The following is a 13830-nucleotide window of genomic DNA, read 5'->3' on the forward strand; positions in this document are numbered from 1 at the left end:
CACTCTTTCTCTTTCCAGGCCCCACTTTCTCCTGAAAAAAAAAGTCTGCATATGTATGTGTGATACTGGCTTGATGGAGAACAGTAAACACATAAGGCTGCAGAGCCAGGTACCCCCAGGTCAGCCTGGGGTTTATTGCTCTCATGGCATGTAGCCATTTTAAAGGGTCATGTTCTGTGATGAGAGTAAAAGGCGCCCTAGTAATAGAATCTTGGGGCCTCGATGGACCAATTTATCACAAGGCATTCTTTCTCATTCACTATATTTTTGTTCTTGAGGCAGCACCTTCTTTCTCAAGCACTAAATTCTTTTAAGAGGACTGCCTCCAACCTCTGTTTAGATGCATCCATCTGTAAGACGAATTGTTTATTAAAGTCTGGGCTGTAAAGTACCAGGCACTGTAGCAGATTTATTTTATTTTTGCCAAATGCATCCCCACACGTGGAGCTCCATCATATTGTTTGTGGTGCCTGGTTGTGCAGTAGATGTGTTAGCAGGCCATAATCATGGAAAAGTGGGGTACGAAACATTATCCTCCCATTCGCAGTGTACATCCTAGGTACTTCACCTCTTTGCAATCAAACTGGTACTTGGTCAGATTCGCTGCAAGACACAGAACCCTACGGCACTTAAGTCTCTCTTTGACAAGTTGGAGGTGCTTTGTCCAGATGGTGAGTAGACCACTATGTCATTGAGGTATGTGGTGGCATACACTTGGTGGGGCAGAAATACTTTGTCCATAAGGCTCTGAAATGTTGCATGACAGCCACAGAGCCTGAACAGAAGGGTCCAGAAGAGGCATAGCAAATGTAGTTAACACCTTAGAATCTGCTATCAATGGTATTTACCAGTAAGGTCAAGAGTGGTGATGTATCAGGCCTTCTCGCATCTTGTCAATCCAAGGCATAGGATGTGTATCAAATCTGGACACTGCAGTATTTGCAAAAATCAATGCAAAAGCAAAGGTTATGGTCTGGCTTTGGCACCAGCACAATTTGGCCGCACCATTCACTATTTGACTCCTCTGCTACGGACAACTGTAACATACTTTGCAATTCCTTCTTGATCGTGTCCTTTAACTGCTGCAGTATTTGGAAGTGGCTCTACTAAACACTGCTCCCGGGTTTCAGATGTATGTGGTGTTCAATTAGGTGAGTCTAGCTTGGATAAGTACTCAGGATATCCATGAAATGCTGGACCAGTTCTCTAGACTCCTCCAGTTGGACCGGGTAAAGGTTTTCCCCAGGAGATATCTTTATGTCTGACCCAGTGTTTAACCCGCATGGCCCAAAATCAAATCTGCTTCTGGCTTTGGGCCATGGGCAAAACACACCTTCTTGGCCCAGGGTTTTAAGAGGTTGACATGATATATCTGGGACTTGTGTCGCTTGCCCACCAATCAAACTTTATAGGACATCTCTCTGACTTATCTGAGAATCTAAAAGGGCCCTTGCCACTTTGCCAACAGCTTTCTCTGCAGAGCAACAGGCAAACACTGTCCCCCATCTGGTAGACCTGGAAACAGGTACTTCTATTATACTAAAAAGAAAAGGAGTACTTGTGGCACCTTCATCCGATGAAGTGAGCTGTAGCTCACGAAAGCTTATGCTCTAATAAATTTGTTAGTCTCTAAGGTGCCACAAGTACTCCTTTTCTTTTTGCGAATACAGACTAACACGGCTGCTACTCTGAAACCTTCTATTATACTGTCATTCTGGGGAGTGCTGTGCCACTCACAAGTTCTCCCTGAAAAAGGCCCCTATCAAATCCAGTCTCTCTCTCTCTCAACTTGAGGACAAACTGGATCACATTTGCTAGAGAGGGGCTTCCAAGAGTTATCCTGACAGATCAGGCCACAGCCTTCACATCCCATTTAATACAAGAGATTTGGGTTCTCCTGAAAATTCCCTTGGTTTGAAGCTCTATCACCCACAAACAGATGTCCTGGAAGAGCAGTTTAAAAAGACATTAAAGGAGTTATTGCAAAATGCTATAACAATTCTGGAATTGGAACAATTTGTTCACAATCGAGGGTACAAAACTGGGTACTGGATCTTTTACGGGAGTCCTGGCAAGAACAAGTACCCTGCAGAGCTGTCTGGTGTACAGCAATTGAAAGGGCAAAAAGCTGGTGAAGGATTGTGGGGACTCCTGGATTGTGAACGAGTAGCTATTGCCTGTGATAGAGGCAGAGTATGGGCAATCTCTACCCATATCTTGGAAGCCCCTCTCTAGCGAATACTTTCATTAATTCAGTAGCTATTGCCTGTGATGTTGCTGAGTTCAGGGCTAGGGTTTCGGAGTACCAGGTGGCATAATCAACAACCACCAAAATAAACTAATACTCACTTGTACTTGGTTCCAAGGCCACATGGGATCTACCCTAATTCTGTTATAACGGTTGCTCACCAATGGAAGAGGACTAAGGAGGTTCTGTGGACTGACCGGTGGACCCACCAGTTGGCATTCTGGACAGGATGCATGATCTTCTTTGATGTTGTGATAAACCCTGGGACAAAATAACTGGGCCAGTGTCCTCTCTTGGATTTTCTCCACTCTCAAGTGACCAGCACATCACGGACCAGTTTTAACACCTGGTTCCAATACAGCTTGGGGACCAGGAATTGGATTTGATAGGTGCCAGTGTACTTGTCCCAGACCACCCTCACCAAGAGATCCACTTTTAGTTCAAAGTGAGTACTGGGTGCCCTTGGAGGTCAACCAGCATGTCATTGGCTCTAGCCAACTGGCCATATAGTGGGTCCTAAAAACTGGGTCCTCCCTCAGGCTTTGGATGAAGTTGGGCCCCTTATCTAAGATCGGTGGGTTCCCCTTAGGGGGAGGCTGTTCACATAGCTGTACCTCAGAGAGCTCCAAATTACACTGCACACCAGTGCCTTTCCCCAATATGTTTTCAGGGACCCTTTGTGCCTCAAATGCCTCCCTTCAGGCCTGACACTGTTCCTAGCTTTTTGCTTGGGACTAAAGCGCTCAGAGTCAGAAAAGCGGAAAATTTCTTTCAGCTTAACCTTTCCTTGAGTCCACAGGTTGAGTCCCAACTCTGCCTTCCTGACTGTTCTCAGAAGACAGGTTACATGTTCCCATTTCTGGCCCAATACTACTGGATATGTTTTGCCCTGGCCACTGAAATTTTAATCTTGTGATTCCCCACTGTTAACCAACTTTAATAGGGCTGAATATCCCCATGGATACATCCTATATATCCATTTGGCCCCTTTAGAGATTATGGGGCTATTAATTGCTATTATATGCATGTCTGCCCTGAAACTGAGTCAAGCAGGTCCAGCACCTCAGTCCCACCTACTATAACTCAGGAATACATAAGCCTTCAGCCCAAGAGGTCTTTCATGTGTTTCAGAGCACAGGCATAGGTGCTGTCGCACTGCATAAGGGGGCAGTCTTTGTACCTAGGGCCTTGCTTCCCAGAGGTAAAACAAATTAGGATCCTCCCCTTTATTCCAGCTGGGACACCTTCAGTGGTTAGTTCCTCAGTCATTACAGCTGGTCCATCCCTGGGGCTGGGCCCAAGTTTCAGTCCCTGGGGTACCATGTGCACACCCATGGCCCAGTACAGCCCTTCCCTAAGGGTTTCTTGGACCCTGGACTCTCTTCCATATTGGACCACGGATGTTAGATTTCCTGGGTTTTGTGGAGGCTCAAGCTCTAGTTCAACCTCCAGAAAGTTCTCTACAAGGCGTACCACCTCCTCAATATGAGTCACTTGGTGGCAGCTGATCCACTCCTTTGGGCCCGGTGGAAGAATTCAGTAAAACTGTTCTAATTTCACAATTTGTACTGGAGAATACGTCTCTGGTTTTAGCCATTGAGAATAAAAACTCTGGAGTCATCGGGCTACAGTCCTCGGCTGGGAATCTAGAACAAATGATTCATATCAGAAATGCAGATGATAGCCCTTCTCACTAAGTTGTAGGTGGTCTAGTATGGTATCTTTGCATGTCCCATAGTCCTTTGCTGCCTCAACCCCCATGGCACAATATGCTGCCTGGGCATCTCCTGTCAGGTAAGGTATGAACTGAGTGGCCTGTTTCTCCTTGGGTGACTGGTACATGCCAGACACCAGCTCAAAAGTCCCTAAGAATGCCTCAGGATTGTCTTCTGGCTCCATTTTGGTGAGGACTCTCCCCTCTCCCATAGGTGATCTAAGCCCCACACCCACCTGTAAGCACCATTTTTCTGGGGTTAATATGCAAGGCATGAACTGCTGCGGTTCCTCCTGCTGCTTTTGCTGGAACTGTTGTTGTAGCTGGAGTTGCTGATGGGTCAGAATCTGCTGCAGCTTTTGATGTTGTAGCTGCTGTTCTTCTCCCATCCATTTCAATAGGGCTTTGGGAGCCATGCATTTCATGGGCAATGGCAGGAGTTGCCCATGTTCTCCAAAACATGTAGTCTGGCAGGGCTGTACCAGCTTGGCAGTCAAAAGAGTCAGCCATGCCCAACTCTGTTTTAAACTTCAAGGCAGGCTCTTTTATTCTTCTTCCACACACAGACAAGCAATATGGAAAAGTATCAAAAGTGACAGTCCTGACCTGGACTGATGCTGCAGGGTCCTCCACTCCTGAGTAGCTCAAGGTTTATGACCCTCCCTTACCCTTGGGGAACCACAGGGCCTCCCTGACCTGTTGCAGCCTTTGCTTCTGCTCAGAGAAATGTTTGTTTCTCCCACCGACCCTTACAAAGCTGGGTCCTAAGTTATATTTTCCAGCTGGGAATTAGAGCCAATCATTAGCTACTGCTCAGCTGAATCAGCTGGTTCCCAGCACCTGCCAGCTGGGCTTCTCCTTAGGCCAGGCCTAGCTGCTCCATGGCCCTGCAGGTGTTTTAAGGGGAAGACCACCCTGCTACTGGTATTATTTAAGGTTATTTTTATATTTTACTTTTATTTTTATATTTATTCTGTCTGAAATAAAAGATTGCACTTCACTATCACCCTAAATTTAAATAAGAGACTCTAGTCTACCTTTCCAAATTAAAACCCTAGCAACAGCAAAACTATGACAAAAAACTTCATTTAACCTCTCCTGGGAGACTCTCCACCCAGTTACTCCCACCCCGCTTTTCAATTTCAGCTATGTCCGATATTTTCCATCATGCCATTTAGCTAGATACAAGAAGAGATGAACCTTAGAGTACACAGTGAAGGTTAACAAACTTATGCTAGTTCAGAGTAAAATAGAGAAGGGGGAGCAAATTCGTCTCCCACCTGTCAGGGATGGTCTAGTTAATACTTAGTCCTGCCATGAGTGCAAGGGACTGGACTAGATGACCTCTTGAGGCCCCTCTAGTCTTATGATTCTATGATTCTCTGTTTCACAGCTCATGAAATACTGCAAGACCTGTGTTCATAATGCTCATCACCAGACTGGCCAGCAGTTCGTTATCTATGTTGTCAGGCAGAGAGGGAGAGCACACAGTTTACAAGGATTGTTGAAAACCATTGTGAAACAAAGTCAAAAGCCCAGGGAATGATGGGATGGAAAAGAACTGCATCATGGGATGGTGAGCATGCCCCCATTATGCACCTCAATCCATTCCCAGAGTTCCCAGCAGCAGAGAGTGACAGAGGGTGGCGAGTTGCACAGTGGGATAGCTAACCATGATGCAACACTCTCTCTGTTGATGCAAGAGCATCGAATATGGACGTGTTCTGCCAACATAAGGAGCATTGTGTGGATGTGCACAAGTAATATAATTAAAGCAGCTTATGATCATCAATGTAACTTATGTTGACTTAACTCTGTAATGTAGACAAGACCTCAGTTTACAAGGTTCTCAAAAAACAGCTTGAAATGGCTTGCTTAACAGAATTTTAATCTCTTCAGAAAAGCTCACTGCAGTCTAGTTAGTCAATGGAGCTACACCGATTTATTACTAGTTGATGATCTGGCTCAAGTAATGTTTCTAAAGCCCTAATTATATTGTACTATCTTGTGATTAGCTACTTTGGAAAGCGAGTCACCAGTGAGATAACCCATGTCATTAGCCAAAATTTTTTTAAATGTTCACAGCGTGATCTTTAGATAAGCACATTTTTTTTGGTAGGCCTGTGAACCATAGATAAATATGCATGGGCTTGGCATGCAAACTATTTTTATTGTAATCTATTACCTGTGTGTTGGTATGGATGGAACAGTAGATTTATAATGGGACAGAGCAACTACCTTTCAACTCTCAATCACCAAGGTGAAGAAGAGGATCTAATCAATCTCTTAGAGGGCTGGGGACTAGTGTTTCGAAGCTAAATGTTGCAGATAATTTTGTTTACATCAAGAAGTTGGGAGCATAGGACAATGGTTTTCAAAATGATGGGATTTTCAGATAACTGGCATCAGCAAAAAAGCTCCTGGCTATAAAAATACCAATAAGCGCTACTTTTATCCCTTCTTAAATCCTGGTATATAAGTCAATTGGCAATCTTTAGTACCACTTAAAAAGGTAACACTAGGAAACATTTTGAAGCTGCAATCCTTTTTTATGCCAAGTCTCCAGGTCATGGGTTCAGAAGAAAAGAATATATTTTAAAGGTCACTAAACAAAACCCTAGCCAAGATGAATTAGACCATGAATTCATATTTTTAGACAGTTTGACTCTATACCATGGTCAGGGTTGGAGGGAGTTCCATAAAACTTCAAAAAGAATGTTTTCTATAATGCCAGCTATATAAAAGTTGTCTTTTACTTTATCATTTTTATCTCCCTATGTGTCAGGGATACAGTAAGTATACAATAACGCTTTAAATATTGTTCTGACCATTGCATGCTATAAAGATTGTCTATTACTTTATCATCTTTTATCTCCTTACACCATTCTGTGTTAGAGACACAATAAGTATGAAACAGTTTTATTCAGAATATTTTATAGTAAATTATACATTTAAAAAAAATTGTTGTTATTTTTCCCCTTGATACTCAACAAATGCTGCAAGGGTTTATTCAAGAAAATACTTCTCTTGTCATGACAGTGCCTTCTTCTCATTTTGATCAAATCCATTCCTATCTCTCTGATTGCTTTATATAGCTGGTCCTGTTATACATAATTCGTTATACACGGTTCACTGCTGAGGTGCATATCACAGATTATATAGCACAGTGTGCATAACAATGTCTGAATAACAGATTTTATTATTATTGGTCATTTTGAGGCTCTTTTCTTCAATCTTTCAATAAAGACAAGTGCAGAAGGAAGGAAAATCAAATGTACAACTGTACAGTATATAACTGGATAGGCAGTAGTACTGTAGAAAAGGCTCTGAGGGTTACAGGGATCATAAATTGGATACAAGTCAGCAATATGACGCTGTTGGGGAAAGGCAAATGTCATTCTGGGATGTATTAACAAGAGACTGGTATGTAAGTCACGGGAGATTTGTGTTCCACTCTACTCAGCATTGGTTAGGCCTCTGCTGGAGTGCTCTATTCAGTTTTGGGCACTACACTTTAAGAAAGATGTGAACAAATTGGAGAGTGTCCAAAGAGAGCAATACACATAATAAGTTTAGAAAAAATGAGAAAAATTTGAAAAAATTGGACAAGTTTCGTCTAGGAAAGAGAAGATGGCGGGAAGGTGAATTGTCTTCAAATATGTAAAAGGTTGTCATATACAGAACAGTGATCAATTGTTCTCCATGTCCACTGGGGCAGAACAAGAAGTAATCACCCAAGAGTTCAGAAGGAACTCAAATATGAAGTGGCCAAACATCTAACAGTACTATGTAACCTATCATTTAAATTTGCTTTTGTACCAGTTGACTAGAGGATAACTAATGTGACATCATTTTTTTAAAAGGCTCCAGAGGCAATCCTGGCAATTACTGGCCAGTAAACCCAACTTCAGTACCACACAAATTCGTTGACACTATAGTAAAGAACAAAATTATCAGACACGCAGATGAACATGATATGTTGGGGAAAAGTCAACATGGCTTTTGGAAAGGGAAATCATGCCTCACCAACCTATTAGAATTCTTTGAGGGTGTTAACAAATATGTGTACAAGGGGAATCCAGTGGATATAATGTACTTGAACATTCCAAAAGCCTTTGACAAGATCCCTCACCAAAGGCTTTTAAGCAAACTAAGCAGTCATGGGACAAAAGGGAAGATCTGCTCATGAATCAGTAATTGGTTAAAAGACAGAAAACAAAGGGTAGAATTTAATGGTTTGTTTTCAAAATGGAGAGAAGTAAAATCAGTGTTTCCCAAGAATCTATACTGGCATCAGTGCTGTTCGACATATTCATAAATGATCTAGAAAAAGAGGTAAACAAAGAGGTGGCAAAATTTCAGATGATAGCAAATAATTCAAGATAGTTAAGTCCAAAGCAGACTGCGAAGAGTTACATAAGGATCGCACAAAACTGGGTGACTAGGCAACAAAATGGCAGATGAAATTCAATGTTGATAAATGCAAAGTAATACACATTGGAAAACATAATCCCAATTATACTTACAAAATGATGGGATCTAAATTAGCCCTTACCACTCAAGAAAAATATCTTGGAGTAATTGTAGATAGTTATCTGAAAACATCTGCTCAATGTGCAGTGGCAGTCAGAAAAGCTAACAGAATATTAGGATGAGAAACCATTAGGAATGGGATATATAATATGACAGAAAACACCAAAATACCATATTCCCACTCCTTGAATACTGTGTGCAGTTCTGGTCATCCCACCTCAAAAAAGATATATTAGAATTGGAAAAGATACAGAGAAGGGCAATGAAAATGATTAAGAGTATAGAACAACTTCCATATGAGAGAGATTAAAAAGACTAGGCCCTTTCATTCTGGAAAAGAGACTTCTAAGAGGGGATATGATAAATGTCTACAACATCATGAATGGAGTGGAAAAAGTGATAAGGAAATGTTATTTACTCCTTCACATAAAACAAGAATCAGATGTCACCCAATAAAATCAATAGGCAGCAGGTTTAAAGCAAACAAAAAGAAGTGTATTTTCACACAGCTCACAGTCAACCTTGTGGAACTTTTTGCCAGGGAATGTTGTAAAAACCAAAACTATAATGGTGCTCAAAAAAGAATTGGTTATGGTCATGGAGTTATTAGCTAAAATAGTAAGGGATGCAATCCCATGCTCTGGGTGTCCCTAGCATCTGATTACAGAATCTGGGAATGTACAAGAGGGGATGGATCACTTGATGATTTCCTGTTCCATTCATTCCCTCTGAAACACCTGTATGTACAATTGGCCACTGTTGGAAGACAGGATAATGGGCTAGGTAGACCATTGATCTGACCCAGTATGGCTGTTCTTATGTTCTTAGAGATAATATCAAACATGAAATCCTGTTGACATCTGGATCAAGACTGGACATGGACATTGTAAATGTGCTTCTCCTTTTCTCCCCTCTTTATTCTCTGCACTCCTTCAAAACTGTGGATTGATTAAAGCAGCAAACTGCAAATTTCAGGGAACAAAACGTCATACTGTTGTTAAACTGGAGGAAGGAAGAATCATATTCATTTTTTTCATTTGGCATAAGGCTGTCTGCTTACAACATAATGCGGGGGTTTTATATTATGTATTCACTAGTTATGTATGTTATTTCTCCTGTTTTTTTCAAATCTGAGATAGAAATGTGAAAAAATACATACATAAGAAACTGTGAGGGAAACATTCACAAACATTCTTCTGGGACACAAGTGAAAATGTGTTAATTACATTATTCTCTTTTCACAAAACATCATGTAGCCAGGCAGCAAAAGCACTCTTACACTTAACAAACTTTAAGTCATCTTGATCTGATCTGCTACTTTTTGGTGTTTTGTTTCAACAAGAGAAAGACTCAGTAACATATGAAAACTAAAAGCAAGTCCCTAGAGTCACTCATATTATTATGTGAAATGTAAAGCTATCTGTTGGCTCTTGCTCTTTTTTTTCTGAAAAAAATTCAAAATTATTACCCACAGGGCAACTGATCTGAATTCTAATATGAATAAAATAGAATTATTGCTAGAACCTTATTATACAATTAAAATGGGTAACTGAAATACAGCCCAAAACACAACAGCACCTACCTACCTACCTGTCTAACTGCAGAGTATCACAGACATAGGAAGAAGTGACCCATGTCACAGATAATTTTTCTTATAATTATTCCTTGTAATATAACAGCATAGTTAAATGTACAGACTAGTCTCTGAAATGTATTCCTACCATAAGAGTCTAGAGACTGAGAGTGTCACACTATTAACTTTTCCCCCTTTCCAGAAGCTCAAAAGAATTAGGGGTCATGACTATGCAGAATTTTTTGATAAAGAAGAACATTTTTGGCATTTAATTCAGTTTAAAAATAGATTTAAAAAAAAATCCATCTGTGTCTCTGCTGCACGGCCAGCTGCCTGCATTGAAAAACCATCATCCCTTCATCCCCTACAGTGTACATACTTGAAGAGCAAATTAACTATAAATAGGAAAAGTACAATATGGGTCACAAGCAAACCACTACAAAATGCCAGACTCTGTTGGTATTGGCAAACCTTCCCTAAGACAGATGCCTGTGTGCAAGTGTAATTTTCCCAACCTCTGCAATGCCATTTCCACAGATATGATATACACAGTTCAAATAAGGGACTGATGGAATACAATGGATTTACAACACAGCATTTGATAATAAATAGCATATTATTATCCACCAGTTAACATTATTATTTCCTATTTTATCAAAGGAAAATCTGTGGTATGTCTGATACCACTGTGATGACTGTGTGCAAAATGGTGAGTTTTTTAATGGCAACTTCTGCATGAACCCACACTAGCGACTAAGGGTATAGGCTTAAAAGATAGTCTGGGCAGACTTTCAGATTCAAATGGCTGTACACAGTGAAGTAGGGAAATAACTAGAGAAATATCTTCTCATTTTTGAAAATCAAAACAAGGGTTTTTTTTCCACATTCTTCCCTTTATAATCTAAATTTCTGGAAGAAAGGAAAAATCTGATAAGCTTTGATAGAAATTTCTATAACAAGATTTTTAAAAAAACAGAAAATGGGTTCATTTCAAACTCTGCAATTTGACAGAAAAAAATCAGAATTGGTTTCCTGTTTTTTGTTTGTTTGTTTGTTTTTTGTTTGTTTGTTTGTTTGTTAATAGTTGTACTGTTGAGCTTTATGGATTGAGCTAGTCATGTGACGTCTCTCCCTCATTTCTTTTCTTCTGGAAGCACAACACAGAGCTTTGTAAAAATTAACTAAATACAGTTTGTAAAGCACTTGAAAAGAAAAGAAAAGAAAAGAAAAGAAAAGAAAAGAAAAAGGCTACAAGCCAGATTCACTGAAGGATCCACACTGACATTGATCCTGGCTCAGAATCAAAGGGAAGTGGCTTCAGTGGTGAAAAATTACTGGTGTGTTTGTGTAGGAGTTAAGTGACTTTACTGACTCATGATTGGATATGGTCAAGCCCTCTGGACCATACATTGATTTAGGACAGCCCCCAGCTGTTGAATAACACTGCCTACTCCTTCCTGGGATGGAATATCTATCTTGTACTTGGGGATGTAGGTGGCAAAAGAAGCTGTCCTTTTTTCCTCTCTGTGTCAGAACCAGTGAGTTTGACCATGTCTATATCTAAATATATCTACTGTGATGGGGCAAGGACAGATGTCTATAGAAAAGTAGTCTTACTGGGATCCGGGAAGTGGGTGGGTGAAGCCCGTCCACTGCTAAAGGATCCCCCCCAGCCTAAAAGGGTGATCGACAGGACCAAGATGCCTAAAAAATTCCGGGGGACAACTAATAAAATAACAGGGACAGGAGTGCGGTCAAAGGGTCAAAAGAAGGGAACCGGACGGGGACACCGAGCAGAGAACCCCGGACAGCGCCCACTGCTCCTCAAAGGCATCAAGGGAGTCAGAGGACGCCTCCCAGAGGAACTCTGCCCGGATACGTGAACGGACCGAGGATCGGAAATAGGCCCTACAGTCACAGGAGACTCCATCGGCCAACCTCCTCACTCTGATTTTGTAGATGGCCATTTTAGCTAGGGCCAGGAGAAGGTTGACCAGGAGATCCCGCGAATTTGTGGGGCCATGGATAGGGAGTGCATAAATGAGAAGGTGAGGGGAGAAGTGCAACCAATATCGTAATAAGATATTGGTGAGGAACCAGAATAGGGGCTACAGCCTGGCACACTCCAGGTAGACATGTGCCAGGGTATCCCTCAAGCTGCAAAAGGGGCAGGTGTCTGGGATTGAAGTGAACCGCGCCAAGTACACGCCCGCTCTCACGGCTCCATGAAGGAGCCGCCAACTGACATCTCGTGCAGCCGGCTTCTAGTGAAGGGGTGAAGGGGTCGGTTGGGTCCACGGGGCAGAGGTCCAATTAAAAGGTCCGGCGGGCCTGGGGTAGCGGGTGGGCGGGGCGAGCCCCCGTGCAGGACCCGGTCGAGATAAATCCGAGCAGCGGGCGGCAAAGCGGCCTTCACCTCCTGAAGTATGCGCCGGGGAGTACAAGGTCTGGAAAGCCCCATGCGCTGAGCGAAGGTTAGGGGATCCAGTCAATCTCCCCAGTCATAGTCCAGGAGGTCTCCGACTCTTGTGACCTCTGCCAGGACCAAACTCTGGCACACCGAGCGGGACTCCGCCACCTGCAGACGGAGCTGGGGGTTGTGTGGCAGGGGCTCCGCGAGGAGATCTGCCCCCTCGGTGGCCGCTACAGACCTGGTCGTTGTAAAGAGTTTCCAGGTCCGGATTAGGTCCTGGTAGAAGACCGGCAGCCCGGAGAGGTCTCGCAGAAGACCTCTCGGATGGAGATAAAGGAGCTACCGGTCGTATCGGAGCCCTCCGAAGCGGCGCAGGAAGTCGTGCGCCAGTATGCTCCACGCCGGACTACCTACACCATAAAGGAGCCTCTGCAGGGTCTGGAGGCGGAAGACATGGACCTGAGTAAGCAGACATTTGAGGCCCTGCCCTCCCTCCTCCACAGGTAGATGGAGAACCCCTGCAGGGACCCAGTGCAGTCCTGACCAAAAGAACTCCAGAATCGATGTCCGCAGGTTGGTCAGGAAAGCCGGGGTCGGGACCAGGGTTTTGGGACGGTACCAGAGCATGGACAGGACTAGTTGATTAAGCACTAACGCTCTCCCTCGAACGGAGAGGCACCGGAGTAGTCCTGTCCATTTCCGGAGCCGCTCTATCACCCCACCCTCTAAATTCTGCCAGTTCTCCGGCGAAGAGGTATGCGTGGCAGAAAGGTAAACGCCCAGATAGAGCAGCGGACCCGTGCTCCACCGGATGGCCTGAAGTGCGGGTGGGAGGGAGCTCGCCTGCCGCGAATCCCCTACCACCAAGCCAGAGCTCTTGACCCAGTTGACCCATGTGGAGGAGGCTGCTGAATAGATGGCCTGGCAAGCCTCCACCCGCACCAAGTCGCCCGGGTCCTGGACCAGGAGGAGCACGTCACCAGCGTACGCCGACAGGACCAGCCGCAGCTCCAGCTCCCTCAGCACCAACCCTGTCAACCTTCTTCGGAGGAGACAGAGGAAGGGCTCGATCGCCAGAGCGTACAGCTGGCCTGAGAGGGGGCACCCCTGCCGTACTCCTCGCCCGAAGCTGACCGGTTCGGTCAGAGTCCAGTTGAGCCTTACCAGACACTCTGCGGAAGCGTACAGCACCTGGAGAAAATTCACAAACCTGAGTCCAAATCCAAACGCCTGCAGAGTGCTCAGGAGATACCCGTGATCCACCCTGTCGAACGCCTTCTCCTGATCTAAGGACAGGAGGGCGAACGACAGACCATCCCTACACCCAAGTTCCAATAGGTCCCGGACCA

This window comes from Dermochelys coriacea, chromosome 1 (assembly GCF_009764565.3).
Source record: "Dermochelys coriacea isolate rDerCor1 chromosome 1, rDerCor1.pri.v4, whole genome shotgun sequence".
In the NCBI taxonomy this organism is placed as follows: Eukaryota; Metazoa; Chordata; order Testudines; family Dermochelyidae; genus Dermochelys; species Dermochelys coriacea.